The sequence below is a fragment of the Delphinus delphis genome, chromosome 14, assembly GCF_949987515.2.
Source record: "Delphinus delphis chromosome 14, mDelDel1.2, whole genome shotgun sequence".
Classification (NCBI taxonomy): Eukaryota; Metazoa; Chordata; class Mammalia; order Artiodactyla; family Delphinidae; genus Delphinus; species Delphinus delphis.
Genome location: NC_082696.1, coordinates 55546877 through 55564195, shown reverse-complemented (window position 1 = coordinate 55564195; position 17319 = coordinate 55546877). Strand labels below are relative to the sequence as shown.

Below are 17319 nucleotides of genomic sequence, written 5' to 3'. Positions count from 1 at the left end.
TATTAAGCCCCACCCAGAAAACATGTGCATCCTAATTTTCTATCCTTCTAGTTTCTTCCACAGAAAACTTCAAGTGTGATTTGACTAAGGTATGTTTCCTTTTAGTCTGGTATAAAAGCTTAGATTTAAGAAACAAACTTCTAGCTATTAAATTTCCAGAATTATTATTACTTTTTAAATCATGAGGACGTCTAAAATAGATTAGGTACGTGGTCATGTATTCCACTTGCTTGTATGTCAACCCTAATGGTGTCCCTTATATCAATAGTTTCCAAACAGTGGTGAGTAAACAAAAAGGAATTTCAAAATATCTTTATAAATATTTTAAGTGTTCATTATGGCCATGTTTAATATATGTATGCCTCATCACTTCGCTTTCAAGTGATTTATTAAAACTTCAAAAAAATTGGCATTCCAGAGAAATACATCCTCAAAAATAAAAGAACCATTGTTCTTGGCACATTTTTATACTTAAATATATGTTAGAACTATACTTAACAAGCAACTTATCAGGTATTGTGGTTTCTATCCAAATATATGTTGCTTTTTTCAGCACAGACATCTTACATTATGAATGCAATTTTTGTTCTCTTTTAGATAATTCTCCTCTAAAACCTTTAATAACATATTTATTTTTATTAATAATAATATAACCTTTAATAACGTATTTTCAAAGCTAAGCAAATTATAAATAAAAGAAGTCTACTTGAATTTCCCAAATGCAAATTATAATGTAATTGGATACATGGATCATCAGGCCATTCCATCACAAAAAATGTCCTGTGATATTAAACAATAGACTGAAAAATTTCTCAGAGTCAACTTAAAGTTAAATATTATATCTCTGTGGTCTTCTAATATCAAAACACAGTTGAAAAAAAGTAGAGTACATATCTACAACATAAATCAACGTGTTCATCTTCACAGTAATCTGTATAATCATTTTGAACACTGTATAAAAATATTAAAGAAAATTTTACAGTCCTCTGCTAATTTTTAAAAGGTAAGCGCTGTGTTTTATTATGGCTGAATACATAAAGAATTCTCTCTCTCAGCACATACACAATATTTAAAAGTTAAAAGTTACTATATAGAAGCATTTCACATATAGGTAAATAGTTATATAAATAAAACTACTAAACAAATAAATACTATTATACAAATTAAAATGCCCTCTAAATATTACTTTATACTATATATAATAAATATAATTTTATATAAAATATTTATTATATTATAACTATATATTATTTTATACATCATATATGATCATATATAGAATATAATTGATTATAAACATAATAAATAAATATATTTTATGTATTATATATATTATATTATATTATTATAATATATAATAATATATATAATATATAAAATATATATTATGTATTATAAAATATAAATACATTTATTATAAAAGTACATTATAAATATTATTAAAGGGGCAGTATTATTTGAGAGTAGCATATCTAGAACATATCTAAATACAAATGAAAATAACAAATAGTCAGTATTAAGATAATGGATATCACAATTTTTTGTTGTAGATAAATTCTGCAATCTTGACATTCTAATGGTTACTCCTAAATCGGTGAAGACAAAATCAACTCTGAATATTTACAAGGTTTCACAATAATACATTAGCTCAATTAAGGAAAATGTGAATTTTCACATTGACACCAAAATTAGTGACTATAAGGAACTTATTGTCTACTGTTTCTCATCTGGGTTTCCCCGGAAATCACCCCAAAGCAAAAAAGTGAAAAAAATTGTGAAAATTGTGAAAAAAATCTTTATTTAAGACATTTTCCTCCCCCAAATTTGCATGATAAATTCTTTCTAAAAACGTTTACTCATTCTTCAATTATCACATAATGTGAGGAGTTCCACTGCAATGAGAATATAGATATTTTATCACATTTAATAAAGACAAAAGTAAAATAGATTGATATTAATCATTATGCATAAAATTACTTATTTTCATTTATACTTATAAAAAACTCATACACTAGTGGGAATATTTTCTATTAATTTACCTCAAAGTTAATTTGAAACCTCTGATTCTAGTAATTCACATTACCCATTTTATTTATTGGTGCTCTGACTTTCAATGGTTAGTTTGAGAAGGTAATTTTTTAAAATTCATTTTTAATGACATTTGTGTTGATGAACCTTTTTAGTGTTTTTGTTTCTACAAAGCAGCAAATTGTGAAAAAAAAAGTGAATTTTTTAGGAAATTTATACAGATTTGTTTAAAAAGTTAACAAACATGATGATAGTAACATTTAGTTTTTAATAAATTAAACCTACTGGTTTCAAGTTGACTGATTGTGGCTAACATTTTACTATTTAATAAAAGACAGTAGGAGTCCATTAAACAGTCCTATTAGGTATATCTATTTTTTATTACAGAGTATATATTTTACTACTATTATTTATTTATGTAACATGGTTTTGAAAGCTTGAAAACATTATTTTTTCTGCCAGATTTATTTATTTTTATCTGCTACTCAAGAAGGATTTATATATTTTTTATTAGAGCTAAAAAACAAAGCTTGATAGTGCTGAAACTTGTCAAATTTAGCTTGTGTATTCTGAAATGATGTGATTAAAAACTTTTTAGAGGTTTAAATTAGAATATAGGAAAGCTAAATTGAAGTTTTCTGTTTCAAAAATCTGAGATGTTTCTGCATTAAAAAATCTAATTTGACAAATATTTACCATGCTCCTCCTAAATACCAGATTCTTGAGGAGTTCACAGTGAAGGGAAGGATATTTTGTACCTTACCGTATTTGCAACTGGTTCCTTAATGTTAGAAGTTTACCACCAATATACCCAGTGATTCACTGCTGCTTGTTGGTACCTGAAATTCCTACTAAGAAGTCCCTTATATGGGCTTATCCAATGTCCAAGTCAAGTGGGTGACCAGGGAAAGTTAATGATTTGCTGTTAATTAGAACTAAATTAGTTCAATGCATGCTAAGGAGAAAGGAGTCGAGGAGCTGCTTGCAATCAATTTTGCTCTTATTCCTGAGGCTGAGGGGGGCAAATTCAGGGAAGAAAGAAGGCAGGTACGTGATCCTGGTCTAATCTCCTTATGAACATAGTAATAACTGACCTTTTGGCAAACAACTTAATGCAAAAGAGTCTTTCTGTAGCACAAAAGATATGCTATATAATATCTTTAAAAGATATGCTCTCTCTCTATATATATATAAATATAGATTTATATTCTATAAATATACTGAATGTCAGATGTCCATGATCTAAGATTACTTAAGACAAACACACTTGGAATCTATGGGTGAATTAAGCATGGCTCTCTGGAAAATGTCACATAAGCTGTATAACTATCTGAATAGAAAATTGAGGTATTTTGTAACTGAATCTGGTCCTGACTTTGACGAGATGTACACTTTCCTAACTTGAGACCTCAACTTTTACTTGGGCAAGAGGGTGCATCTGTTGTGGGTAGGAAGGCACACTAAAAATCCCTATACCTCACCCTTGATCACTCATGACTCTTAAAAGCCTATTTACTCGAAATTATTAATAAAGGCTAAAACTGAATAAGATCTCTCATTTGTGTGAGTCTGATTTGATAACCTGATCCTTCATGTTAACTCATGCTTAGCAAGGGTTTTGTGGGATTGGCATGAAATTTATTTCCTAATGATGAAGTGTACACAGAAAGAGACTTGCTTCCTTGTCCATTTCTAGCTAAAGTGGAGAAGATACTGTTTTTAAGAAAATCCATAAAACTTTTTTGACAGTTTTTATAGTTTTATGCTCTCTTCAGATCTCTTTAGAAAGTTTCCAACTAAGATAACATTTTGGAAGCATAGAGATGTCTATGATTTAGGTAATAAAATCAATTGGCTTGTTTGTTTTCAGTTTAACTAAAATGTACCATGAGATATTTGGTTTAAAGATTCATTGTGAATTTATATGCTCATTGCAAAATTAATCAGACAGAGGTGAGTTTTCTCTAGGAAGCTTTGCTCTTGTTTGTTTTCTTGTGCTTATTTTATTTTACTTATTTTTGGCTGCGTTGGGTCTTAGCTGTGGCATGAGTGATCTTCGTTGAGGCATGCAAGGTCTTTAGTTGCGGTGCGCAGGCTTCTCTCTCATTGTGGTGTTCGGGTTTTTTTTCTCTCTCTAGTTGTGGCGCACAGGCTTCAGGGCACGTGGGCTCTATAGTTTGCAGCACGCGGGCTCTAGTTGAGGCTCCTGGGGCCAGTAGTTGTGGTGCACAAGCTTAGTTGCCCCGTGGCATGTGGGATCTTAGTTCCCCCACCAGGGATTGAATCCACGTCCCCTGCATTGGAAGGTGGATTCTTTACCACTGGACCACCAGGGAAGTCCCTCTTGTGCTTATTTTAATTTCAGTGTAAATGCAGTGTCTCTGTTGTTGAAAATGTGCACTCTTAGCACACTCGGTACACGTATTCCCTGCATTCAAGTGCCCCTCAGGAATACTGGGCAGCTGCCTTTCCTTTATTGGTTCTGCAACTTCTCTGGGCTTTCCTCCCACCTGATGTACTTTCACTGCATATCTATTTATATAATTATTGCCATTTGAAAAAGGACAACTTCCATTTATTCTATTTGCTTGGATCTCATACCTACATTCCAAAATGAGAAATCTAAATGTCTAATATATTTGTAAATTGTTATCAATGATCTAAAAATATGCAGTGTGGTGTAGAAGGAAGATAACTGTTTATGAAAAATAAAATATGTGGTATAGAGTACAAGATATGACACTCACTTCAGAAATAATTGCAAGCTACAAATTTCAGGGAGATGTTTTCCTGGATAAATGAGAGGATAAAAATCATATTTTTAAATCAGTCATTGCTATTAAGCTACCTACTTCTGAAGAAGATGCAAATACATAACTAAATAAATGATACAAGTGACAGGAATTACAGGTACTGGTTTAAAACAGTGGGTCAGGTATTGTGACCAAGTGAGGCCATTTATTCAGTATACTCAGATGGTCTGTCAACTACCATGAAAATTTAACCAGATAGTTTTTCAAGCTCAAGTTTTCCAATGCCATTTTAAAATAATGAGTGACAATTTAAGGAAATGTTACTGGTAAAGTTTTTATTTCTCTCAGTTACCAAATGCATTTTGACTTTGTAATCAGTACTCTGAGAGATTGCTTTTCTCTTTTCTTTGAGATGAGCCAGATGGTGGCATTATTTTCATTCGAAATGTAGCTTTGAACTTTATTATCTAAATATTTTGGTTATTTCTGTCACAGTGGATTTTGAGTGGTGATTTCATGCCGATTTCCATTCCCACAAATTTGTCAAACGTCTATTCTAGTTTGGACATGTTGCTAAGGAATAGGGATAAAAAGATGAATGCTGCCTACCCTTGAAAAACATATTTTGCTCCAGGAGGCAAATCATGCAAACAAATAATTAAAATTATAATTTTTATATTCTTCTCTAGAAATACATAGAAACTACAAAACTGTTACAAATTACAGCAATTACCTCCATCTATTTCTGTCAGGGAAATAAGGTAAAGCATAAAGGGAAAGTGACTTGGGAAAGTGACCTGACTTGGATTCTAAGGAATAGGTGTTTACTGAGCAAAGGTAAAGGATATTTTGGACAGAAGATAAAATTTGTGTAGCCTTGGAGGGAAGCTAGAATGCTGGGCTGTGAGTTTACCTGTAGAAAAGTATTTTGAAAAATGAGCAAAAACAACTGTGAATATAATATCAAGTGAACAAGGTCAAACAGATGTCAGAGAACAAACACACACATCAGAGTTGAGTTGATGGAACAATTTTGGGGGTAAACTATGAGTCTGGGTCAATGGTAGAAGTGTGGATCCCCTGTAACCACTTACTTTTTGGGTTAGAGCCTAGGAATAGCGCAGGAACAGTTGCTAGACTCTGGCAGAAGGACCAAACCCTTAGACTGTGGAGTTATTTAGACCGCATGATTAAGAAATCATCATCCCTTCCCTGGCCTGATTAGAATTGGGATTGAAGAGCACTCCAGTGGGCAGGCACTCGGCTCCAGTGCTGATCTCCCAGCTCAGCGTACATAGTCGGAGGAACTATGTATGCTCATAGTTACGTATGAGCTATGTATGTATGCGTGCTCAGTGTGGGCAACCATCATGGTGTAATCTGGAGGCTAGGTTCCCAGCCTTGTCTTGCCTCTGCGTAACATGTCAGGCCAGTTTCACGATCCTCCATCTCAGCCTCATCCAGGCGTGGCTCCCTCAGAACAATGGTTGGCCTCCGTGGACATTTGTAGGAGACCAACCTGCAGAGAATCCACTTTGGAAAAGTTAACCCTTAGTTCCTACATATCCCAAGTGTGTAGAACACATCGTGGCATAAGAGAACCTCTGCATACTTTCGTTAGTATTTCCTAATTATACCCAGGTAGTTTGTGGCGTAGCTAGCATTTAAAATCAGGCCTGCTAGAACGCAGCGGCGAGGGTCCCGGCACCGTGTTGGGGCCGAGGGGATGGCGCAGAGGCGCTTGAAGTGGCGGGAGCGGGTCGGACCTGGGCTGGTAGGAGCCCCACCCCTCCCGCCTCAGCGGATCATGACCCGGGCTGCGGCTGCGGAGGTCGCGGTGGCGCGGACGCGGCGTGGCGGGGCCAGCGCTAGAGGTGATGCTGTTTCCGGTGACCACCCCGGGATAACAACAGACTCCGCCGCCGCCCAAGCACTATGGCATCCCCTCCCCCATCAGTTTAGCACCCCCCCAGGGAGACTGACTGCGTACTCACCCAGAAATTAATTGAAACCCTTTGGGGTTTTTGAGGAGGAAGAGTAACTGTAGCGTAGGATTTTAATTTTGGAGAAATTAAATAATCTGGTAAAGGAATGGATACGAGAAATCAGTGAAAGCAAGAGTTTTCCACAAGCTGTAATTGAAAATGTTGGAGGGAAAATCTTTACATTACGGTTCTTATAGATTAGGGGTGCATACGAAGGGTGCAGATATTGACACGTTGTGCGTGGCACCAAGACGTGTTGATCGAAGCGACTTTTTCACCTACTTCTATGATAAATTGAAACTACATGAAGAAGTAAAGGTTTTAAGGGCTGTTGAGGAGACATTTGTACCAGTTATCAAACTGTGTTTTAGTGGGATAGAGATTGATATTTTGTTTGCAAGATTAGCACTGCAGACTATTCTGGAAGATTTGGACCTAAGAGATGACAGTCTGCTTAAAAATTTAGATATTAGATGCATAATAAGTCTTAATGGTTGCTGGGTAACTGATGAGATTTTACATCTGGTACCAAACATTGACAACTTCAGATTAACTCTGAGAGCCATCAAGTCGTGGGCCAAATGCCACAATACCTATTACAATATATTAGGTTTCCTAGGAGGTGTTTCCTGGGCGATGCTGGGAGCAAGAACTTGCCAGCTTTACCCAAAGGCAATAGCATCAACTCTTGTATGTAAATTTTTCTTGGTGTTTTCTGAATGGGAATGGCCAAATCCAGTGCTACTGAAAGAGCCTGAAAAACGAAATCTTAATTTGCCTATCTGGGACCCGAGAGTAAATCCCAGCGATAGGTACCATTTCATGCCTATAATTACACCAGCTTACCCACAGAAGAACTCCATTTACCACGTGTCTGTTTCAACAAGAATGGTCATGATCGAGGAGTGTAAAGTAAGCAAGGGCTTGCTATCACACATGAGATTTTGCTGAGTAAGGCAGATCGGTCCAAACTTTTTGAAGCTCCCAGCTTCTTTCAAAAGTACAAGCATTATATTGCACTTCTAGCAAGTGCACCAACAGAAAAACAACATCTAAAATGGGCAGGCTTGGTGGAATCAAAAATCCGAATCCTGGCTGGAAGCTTGGAGAAGAATGAATTTATTACACTGGCACATGTGAATCCTCAGTTGTTTCCAGCACCCAAGGAAAATCCTGACAAGGAAGAATTTCATACAGTGTGGGTGATTGGTTAGTGTTAAAAAACCCAGAAAACTCTGAAGTTCTCAATATTGATCTCACTTACGATATCCAGTCTTTCACAGATACAGTTTATAGGCAAGCGATAAATAGCAAGATGTTTGAGATGGATATGAAAATTGCTGCAATGCATTTGAGAAGAAAGGAACTTCATCAACTACTACCTAATCACGTGCTTCAGAAAAAGAAAACACACTCGACGGAAGGTGTCAGATTAACAGCTTTGGATGATGGCAGCCTCGACCTGTCTGTAGACAGTGAAGACAGCACATCTGTGTCTTCACTTCCTGGCTCTATGAAGACTGGCCCAGTGACTGGCAGTGCTCAGGGTAGAAGCAGTCCTGCCCCAGCTGTGACGGCAGCATCTGTGACCAGCGTACAGGTTCCCAAAGTTTTCTTGCAACAAGCAAATCCCAGTGACAGCCCAGGGGCGCGTCCAGCAAAAGCATCCCTCAGACTGCCCCACAACCAACTATTTCTCCACCACCGAAGCCCATGGTCGCCAGAGTTGTTTCCTCAACATGTGTGGTCAACCATCCACCCAGGGAGCACAGCAGCAAACATAGCTAATCCTATCACAGGAGTCTAGAGGACATTGTCACGTTACAAAGAAGAAAGGACCAAGGAAACCAGAACAGAAGATGAACTTGTCTCATCAAGAGACAACTGTGACTCAGTTGGAAACTATTCAGACAGCAGCTTCTCTGTTGGCCTCATGGGGAACATCCAGTGCAGACCTTCTCAGTACCCCTGCTCTCCCCGCAAATCTTATTTCTATCATCAAGAATTCACTGAAACAGATTGAACTGAGAAAAACAACCTCAAGCATCCATAAACAGTATCTGCCAACTCAGACTGCTGTCTTCAAATGCTAAAGGAGGAGGACGAAGGGTACCAAACTAGATATGGTTCAAAATAGAATTGTTAGGCTTATCGGATGACTTCCTTTATTGGGCTAATCTTGATCAGAAGTCCAGGTTAGTATGTGAAGCTAGAAGTACTGTTATTAATGTGTCAGATTATTTATGTGTCAGCCACAGTGATGCTAACTATTTCAAAGGACTCCTGCCCTTTAAGAGGAAAAAAACCCTCCAGCTATATTTGTACCCATGACTGACATCGGGACTGGACTGATGTTTGATGCATTGTTGGGGAAAGTTTGCAATACAAACTGGTATCAGGAAAAAAATAAAAAATAAAATCAGGCCTGGTAGACTTTTCAGCACACATCTTTAAATACTATGCCATGATGACCTTAGCATCAGTCACTATATATTCATTCATTATGAGCTTTATCACTAGTCACTACCGGAAGAACAAGGATAAATAAGGTAATGTCTTTTTTCTGCTGTTTCCTTACGCAGTAGGACTAAATATACCAAGAAGCAGAAGAAAGGGATTATTTATCCTTTCTGTTGCAGTAAATAAATGGAAGAATCACATACAACACATTTTATAAATATGTGTTGACAAAAGGTAACATTCAAAATCAAAAGGTCTAAAATATGCTGAACATATTTTTGAAATAAAATATATTTATTATAACTAGTACAGTTGCTAAAAATTGTGTCTGCCTTTCTATTCATTCTCCTGGTTACAAAACTTACACACATAGCCGTGTTAATTAGCCTATGATTGTGGGTATAGAACTAAGTCAGGTGATCAAAGATCTTCCCCAGCGTATTTCTAAGCATGGATGATAGAAAACAACCTTTTTCTAATGCTCTTAGACTATAAACCTAGGGTTCTAGGAAAGTGTTTCCACAACCATTCAGAGTATCTTTATCATGCTTGGAGAATTAAGTGATATGACAGGGAAGTAAAGACAAAAGGGAAATAGAAACAGAGTAGAGAAACCTTGGTTCCAGTAGTGACATTGGGTCAGTTTCCTACAGTTTCCTACGTTTGAAGTATGCTAATCAACGATCCTCATACTGTAGTTGAGGGTTTTTTCGCCACTTGTAACTCTATTCTTGACCAGTACAAATATATTTTTTGGAATTTCTGGGCTAAAACTTGAAGAAAAAAAAAAGAATGAAGACTAAATGCAGTGGGCATGAAGTGATTATTGAACAAAGTGTCAGAAGTTGTACCTAGGGGGGTTATCTGACAGAGTTCGTGCAATTGGGAGACATTTTCAGTTCAGAACCACCCTGGGAGTTATTTCCCCCCCAAATTCCCAAAGCATTACAACTAGTCTATTAATGCAATGGAGGAGATGAGAGTGCACAGGATAGACTCCATTTCTGGACACAGGATATTCAAAGCATGCTGGAGGCTGTGGGTGCTTTTAGAACATGTGTGACTGAAAACAGAGATAGCTAAAATAGTGAAAATACATTTTACATAAACTTTGAACTAAGCTTACAATTTCTCTTTCTTTGTTATTAAAGGGAATATTGCCAAGTGAAGTGGAGTAGACCAAGATTATCATAAAACAGAAATTGTAAGTGAATCAGAACCTCTGACTAAAATAGTGGAGTAAAGATGAATGTGGAATTTAAGATTTTACTCAAGTTTCTGGACTTGGTGACTGGTTACATTCTGAGCACACCAGCCAAGATAAGAAATGGATAGAAAGAACATATTTTGTTGTGAAAGTGATTGGTTCCATTTGTGGTATTTTGAGCTAATTTTGATTACTAATAAAATGCATTCATTTGGATACACTCATATGTGTCAATCCAAAGCTGGACAAAGAATCACGACTAAGCTTTATGATTATTGGAGCATATAGTATAAAAGAAATAACTTAAGTCCTACCAAGCCTTAGAGGAGCATGGAAATCCAGGGAAGACATAGGTTTCTACTTTAGGAAAACACAATATGCTGAGACCTCTGTATACATTTTAGATGATTAAATTCTCATCGTTTTTAAATATTCTTGATTTTCTACTATTGTCTATAATTTGTATCTTAATGTGTTCTAAAACATAACAAACCCAAACATAATGCTTCATTTATAAAAACCACTACTTAGCTGGGCTAACCACTCTAAGTTTCTAAAATGCTTTGTACTTATTAGTTGAAATCTGTCTACCCGGTCAATCTTTGAATATATCTGAAAAAACTGAAACACTATAAAGGCAAATAAATTAAAAAGACTGAACCCTCAAAAAATGAGAATTTGGTAAATTTTGAGTCAATTTAAACTTTACTATATACATATGCATATAGATACAAATAGGCAGATAAATAATCCATATTTATTCAATATATAGATATATACTATGTATCTATAATACATCTATGTATACAAACACTAGACAGAACTAATATATACTGTAATCCTGTTACTAATATTAAATCTTAGACCAAGATATTAAAAAGACAACACAGTTAGGAAGCTACTGAAATTCTTTCTGTTCTGAGTAATTCTGTATCCCAGTCTGGTTTTGTTATTGTTCATGGTCTTGACACTTCTCATTCTCATCCCAGATGACACTGGCTGTTACCATTTCTCTTCTGGTTTATTGCAGTCGCTTCTACTATCCTCCCTAACTCCAGTCTTTCTTTGGCTTAGAAACTTTCTCCACTTAACTGAGGAAGAAATTGCCTAAAACATAAATCTGTTATAGTTATAAAATCTAACTCATTAACAATGTTCCATTCCCTCAGAGAGGGAAAAGAGTGAACATTTGGTAAGTAACTGCCGTGTGGGAGAAATACAGAGGAGTCTTACAGGGATTAACTGAACTTCATTGCCTCATTTCTCTGAAGTTGTTACGGAAGAACAAATGTAAACAACGGGCAAGCATGGAAACAGAAACACCTGTAAATAAAATATATTCTGTGTGTGTTTATAAACGGATGTTCGGAATGCTTCATTAAAAAAATGTATTTGAAGATGACTCAAATGGTGTTAAAATCACAGGAACTCTGGTAAATTGTATGAATCTATCTCAGGATAATCTTTCCATTTTTTTGCTCCGTCTTAAATCTCTTCTCTTTCTTACGGACTTTACACTGTAGATTATTTGTTCTCCCTCTTGTATATTTATCTCCCGTCCCTTTCAACAGGATAACTCTTCTTCAAGTTAAATTCATTTTGCTCTTTCTAAATTTTTTTAAAATAAAATAGATGATAGATAGATAGATAGATAGATCTTCCACTTGACCTTTCATGGTCTTGAAGCTACTGCAATCTCTCTCCTTCCTTTCAAAACCAGGAATCCATAAGGTTATGTTCATTCTCCAATCTCCCATTAGTTCTTTAAGCCACTCCTTTCTAGCTTATACCATAACATGCTTCTGGAAATGGGAAGTATTACTAAACCCAGTGGATATTTTGACTGCCTCATCTTACTTAGCTTCTCAGAAGCACTCAAACCTGTCCAGAGCTCTCTATATTTTGAAGTTTTCTCTTCTTGGATTTATGATGCAAACTTTTCTTGGCCTTCATAACTATTTTACTTCTATTGAATGATGACATTCTGCAAGTCTCAGCCTAGCCTGCGACTCTTCATCTAATATTTTTATGTACATCTCTCTATAGACAAATCACAAACTGAAGTTTAATCTAGATCAGTCCAGCTCCACAGAATGTTCCACTATCATGGGATTGTTTTATATCTGTATAGACCAAAAGAGTAGTCACTAGCTACATGTGGCTATTGAGTACTTGAAATGTGGTGAGACTGATTTTTTTCATTTTATTTAAATAGCTAGAGGCTACTGATTGGATGTATTTTGTCTTACCTCTTGGAATCACTGAAAACTACCTACTACTAACGAAGCAAGACTGAATTTTCCTTCTATCTGCATTTCTTCCATATTCTGCCACTTGTCTAGTTACATAAATTGAAAATCCAAGTCATCATAGACATTGACCTCTTGTGTTTCCCTATAGATATTCCTTTCTAGATATCTCTCAAATCAGTCCACTTCCCCCATATTTACCACCCAGTAGCCACCCAGTCTAAACCACCGCTATTCCTGTGTGTTTTGGCAGCAACAGCTTCTCTTGCTCTTCTCTAAATCCTTCTCTAGACAGCCACTTTAGGCTTGATGAAATCAAATTTGCTTGTACTCATTTGCTCTGTCCTCACCCCTACACGCCCAATTTGAAACTTTCTAAAAGTTATATTTGCTGTAATGTGAAGAAAGAACACCTTAAAACGGCCTGTGGAGCCCTACGTTTCCTGACCATCTCTACCCCACTGGCGTCTTCCCTAATCATGCTTTCCCTTGCTCAATGTCTAGGCAATGCTAAATATACAATTATTTTCAATATCTGTATACCCTTTGCTAGCTTATAGAGCAAGTTGGTAAAACTTATCAAATTTAATGCCCACATTCTCCCGAACATCCCCTATTATAGCCACACAGTTTTGTTTTGTTTTCAGCTCCTTGAACATACCATACTGCCTTCAATCACAGGGTTCCGGCACTTATTTTCCTCTTTTTCATTGCATCTATCCTTATGTAGCAAATTCCTTCTAATCTACCTTCATTTTTTCATCAATTTTTCAAGAATCTAATGAAGTTTAAGTTGTGGAGACTCTCACTTGCATGGGCTACTTCTAAGATGCCCTGTGCCTGATTTGAGTTATTTTCCTTAAAGTGGGACTGCAAATTGTGTAAGATTTGGGTCATAATAAACCTGGATCCAACAATGGCCACAATATACAATAACTTTACTTCTAAACTTTTTTAAAAGCCTGATGATTGCTCATTTGCATGAATTCTGATAATGAATTGGGAGGGGTTTCAGTAACCTAGTCTTTAAATTTACAAGTTTGTGCAGAACTCTTTTTGTGTAGCAGGTTAGATGAAGAAACTGGATTTTGAAGTTAAGATATTGGGAAAATTGGGTGAAATGGATGAATGTAGTCAAAAAGTATAAACTTCCAGTTATAAGATAAATAAGTCCTGGGGATGTAATACACAGCCTCCTGACTATAGTTAACAATACTATATTGTATATTTCAAAGATGCTAAGAGAGTATGTCTTAAAAGTTCTCATCACAAGAATAAAAATTATAACTGATTGTAGTGATGGATGTTAACTAAACTTATTGTGGTAATCGTTTTGCAATACATACATTTATCAAATAATTATCTTGTACACCTAAAACTAGTACAATATTATATGTTAATTACATCTCAACTTAAAAAAAAAGAAGTGTTCCCAAGGCGATCATCTAGTGATTCCCTAACAAGAATCCTCTTCTCCTGCCTGGTAGATGGCTCCTTCATGCTTTATACCAAAGAAGACGGGAAATTTTGAAAGTATTAGTACTCTATTATTTTGTTACAAAATGCTATTACTAAAATATTTCTGTTGCTAAAGCTTTATTTTTTCTGAAATAATTTCTGAAACAAAAATATAATAAATGTAATATGCATTTGATTTATGATAAAATGTAACAGTGTGTATATTTCCAGAGTAACATGCATATATATATATATATATATATATATATATATATGTTTGAAATAAGTAAAAAAGAGAAAATCTGCCCACTAATGATCATTGAGTGATACAGCAATTTTACTCAAAATATGAGTTCAAATATTAAAAGAAAAGAAAGATCAAATATATTTCTTCTATCTTGTTTTAAAAAATCTGAAAAGTAGCTTGTGCATTCAAAACAATAAAATTTGGTATCCTTTAATCCATTAGATTACATATCCGTGACAGCATGTACAATGTTTCAATTAACTTTTTCTTTCAGTGTAAAAGTTGAGCATCCTCTCTTACACTTTGGGAAAAGTCTCACATATACCTTAAAATGTATGTTGTCCAATGAATATAAGGGACAATTTTAAAGAAGTGATTATCAAGGAGCAATAACATGGATTAATTTATCTATTTTGAGAGTAAAAGGCAGAACATGAGAGCCATAGGTTAACAATTTATTTAAATCCTTATGTATCTGTGAAATGTGTAAAAGTGCACAACATAATTCTTTACTGGCAGAATTCTGTGAAGATGTAAATTTAACATGCAGAAATGAGATAAAATCTCTCCAAAGATTGCAAGTTTATTTAGGAAAAAAAAAGCCTTCAATTTTTGTTTTGTTAAAAAATATGGCAACACTCCTTAAAGCTTATTTATCTGACAGCTACAGTTTTCTGTACTACTTCAATGAGAGGATTAAGCAAAAAGTGGGAAAAGAATTAAAATATGCTAAAAGAAACTATGGAATGAATTTTAAAACTTTTCTTAACAAACTTCATCCTTCAACGTATTTTCATTTCACTTTATATGATAAATTTATAAAAGACTGTTCTAGTTGAAAGCATCATCCTATGTAAAACTTGAACAATTATCAGTTGCCTATAATGAAATCTAAATGGTAACATATCAAATTAATAAAGGAAATGAACATTTCAGGGAATAATATGAGACATGGTATGTCGTCTTTTATGGGCTCATCTATACATTTACTCATGAAATACAATTCAAGTTTTCACTCACAACCATTTCCTAAAGTTAAAATTTACTGAGCAGTATTCAATTGACCGAGATTGCTTAATATTATTGAACCCATGCCTTTTGTTCCTTACGAATCAGTGCAAGAATCAGCTTGCCTGGTGCTAAGGAAACTACTCAGTCTTCTAGTAGCGGAGAGAGAGACCCAATGTAAAATATTGTTCATGGAGTGTTCATCTGGAATAATCCCCTCATTAACTAGATGATGGACCCTAAGCACGAAAGTGTTAAGAAACTTGCCCTGTGGACCAGTGTCATCCAGGTGCTACTCCGGGCATCTACTAGAGTACATATCGCCAATGGGATGGACAGTTCTAGGGCTCTTTTAGGTAATATAGAGAGTTATTGAGTTGACTACCAGTATCTATCAAGATAAGATTAACAATTTTGTATATTTAACTCCTAGACATCAAAATAATAGCTCAGCATGAAGTTCTGTTTTAGTAGAGAGGACTGATGATTTATCATGGTAAAAGTTTCTCTGTATATTTGGTAACTAGCACAGTGCCAGGTACACCACTGATGCTTATTATTTGTTGAGTTAAATTGAATATATCTCCCAGAATTCTAAAATGTGAATGTCTATTTTAATGTGGTTATAAATAACGTTTTAAAACTAAACCTACATTTATTAACATTGCATTAAGGAGGATTTAAACAATTAGCATATTCAATGAGTCTTCTTATAAGACAGTGGAGATTTGCTTAAGAAAGCTAAGAATCCTTAAATCTCTATAATTATGTATTTCAGAATTTAAAATTACATTCCATTTAAGCATTTCAAAGAACACAATAAGCAATGATGCTTTGCAAAGTATACACCTTTAAATAAGTCAAATTACAAGAAATAAAACAAGATCATAGATAATATTAGGAACAAATTGGAAAGACAGATATGAATATTGTAGTCATTGTTTTTCATGTAATCTTGGCACTGAGGATGTACCAATGCTTTTTTCCCCCTTAGTTGAAAAGGAAAAAATAAGATGGGGGATTTCCCTAAGGTCAGTATGTGAGAGAGGATCATATTGGATTTATTTGTAAAAAGTAGAAAAGATACATTCTATACCTGTTCATTATTTCAAATTGCCTTAAATTACAGAACTTTTTTTCCCTTTGGAAGGAAAAATAGGTTTTATTTGACAAAAAAAAACTTTTTTGTAAAAATAACTCAAATGTCAAGAAAATGATGAGAAGGAAATTGCTTAGAAAACCACAAAAAGAAAGCATCAACATAAAACCTGAATAAGTTTTAAAAATGTCATAAAACTTTAAATTAATGCATATGTGGAGGTTCTACTAAGTTTTATCTCACTGTTTATATACATAAAAATTAATTTTAGAGTCAAGTCTTGGTCAATGTCTCATTATTAACTTTATTATTTGCCTTCAGGATATTTGTGTAGTTGTTTTCTCATTCAGTGTTTACTAATATATACATTTGTACCTTATTAAATGAAATATGTGAAATTTGATTTGCTGAATTTGAGACAATACGGGTAATAAACCTTGTCAGAGCTTTCATTTGGCACACTTCCCTGGCTTATTTTTAGGTTCAAATGAGGCAAAATATGTTAATAACATTTGTGAAATACAATAGAAAGCTTTTTTGAGAAATTTGTTTTATTATGTTAAGCCTGAATATGTAAATTTTAAATTGCACAGTGTTCATTGCATCAGTGGTCATTATGTCTAAATTGGTTTTAAAGAATATATAATATTAAATAAAAATTTTTCATGACATTACTTTATTTTTTTCCAAAAGATTAGTAAACTAATGGGGATTTTTTGTGAAAATATTAGAAATTTAAATATTTTTAATTTTTTTCAAAACATAAGATACAGGTAAGATACAATAAGAGACAAAAGATAAGAATATAAATAAGTTCAACATTAA

The 17319-nt window shown here is 34.6% G+C and overlaps 1 pseudogene; it reads left to right on the top strand.

The window, feature by feature from the left end:
* Positions 1–6658: 6658 nt before the first annotated feature.
* On the top strand, positions 6659–8573 carry LOC132437332 (poly(A) polymerase beta-like; annotated as a pseudogene).
* The last annotated feature ends 8746 nt before the right edge of the window (positions 8574–17319 follow it).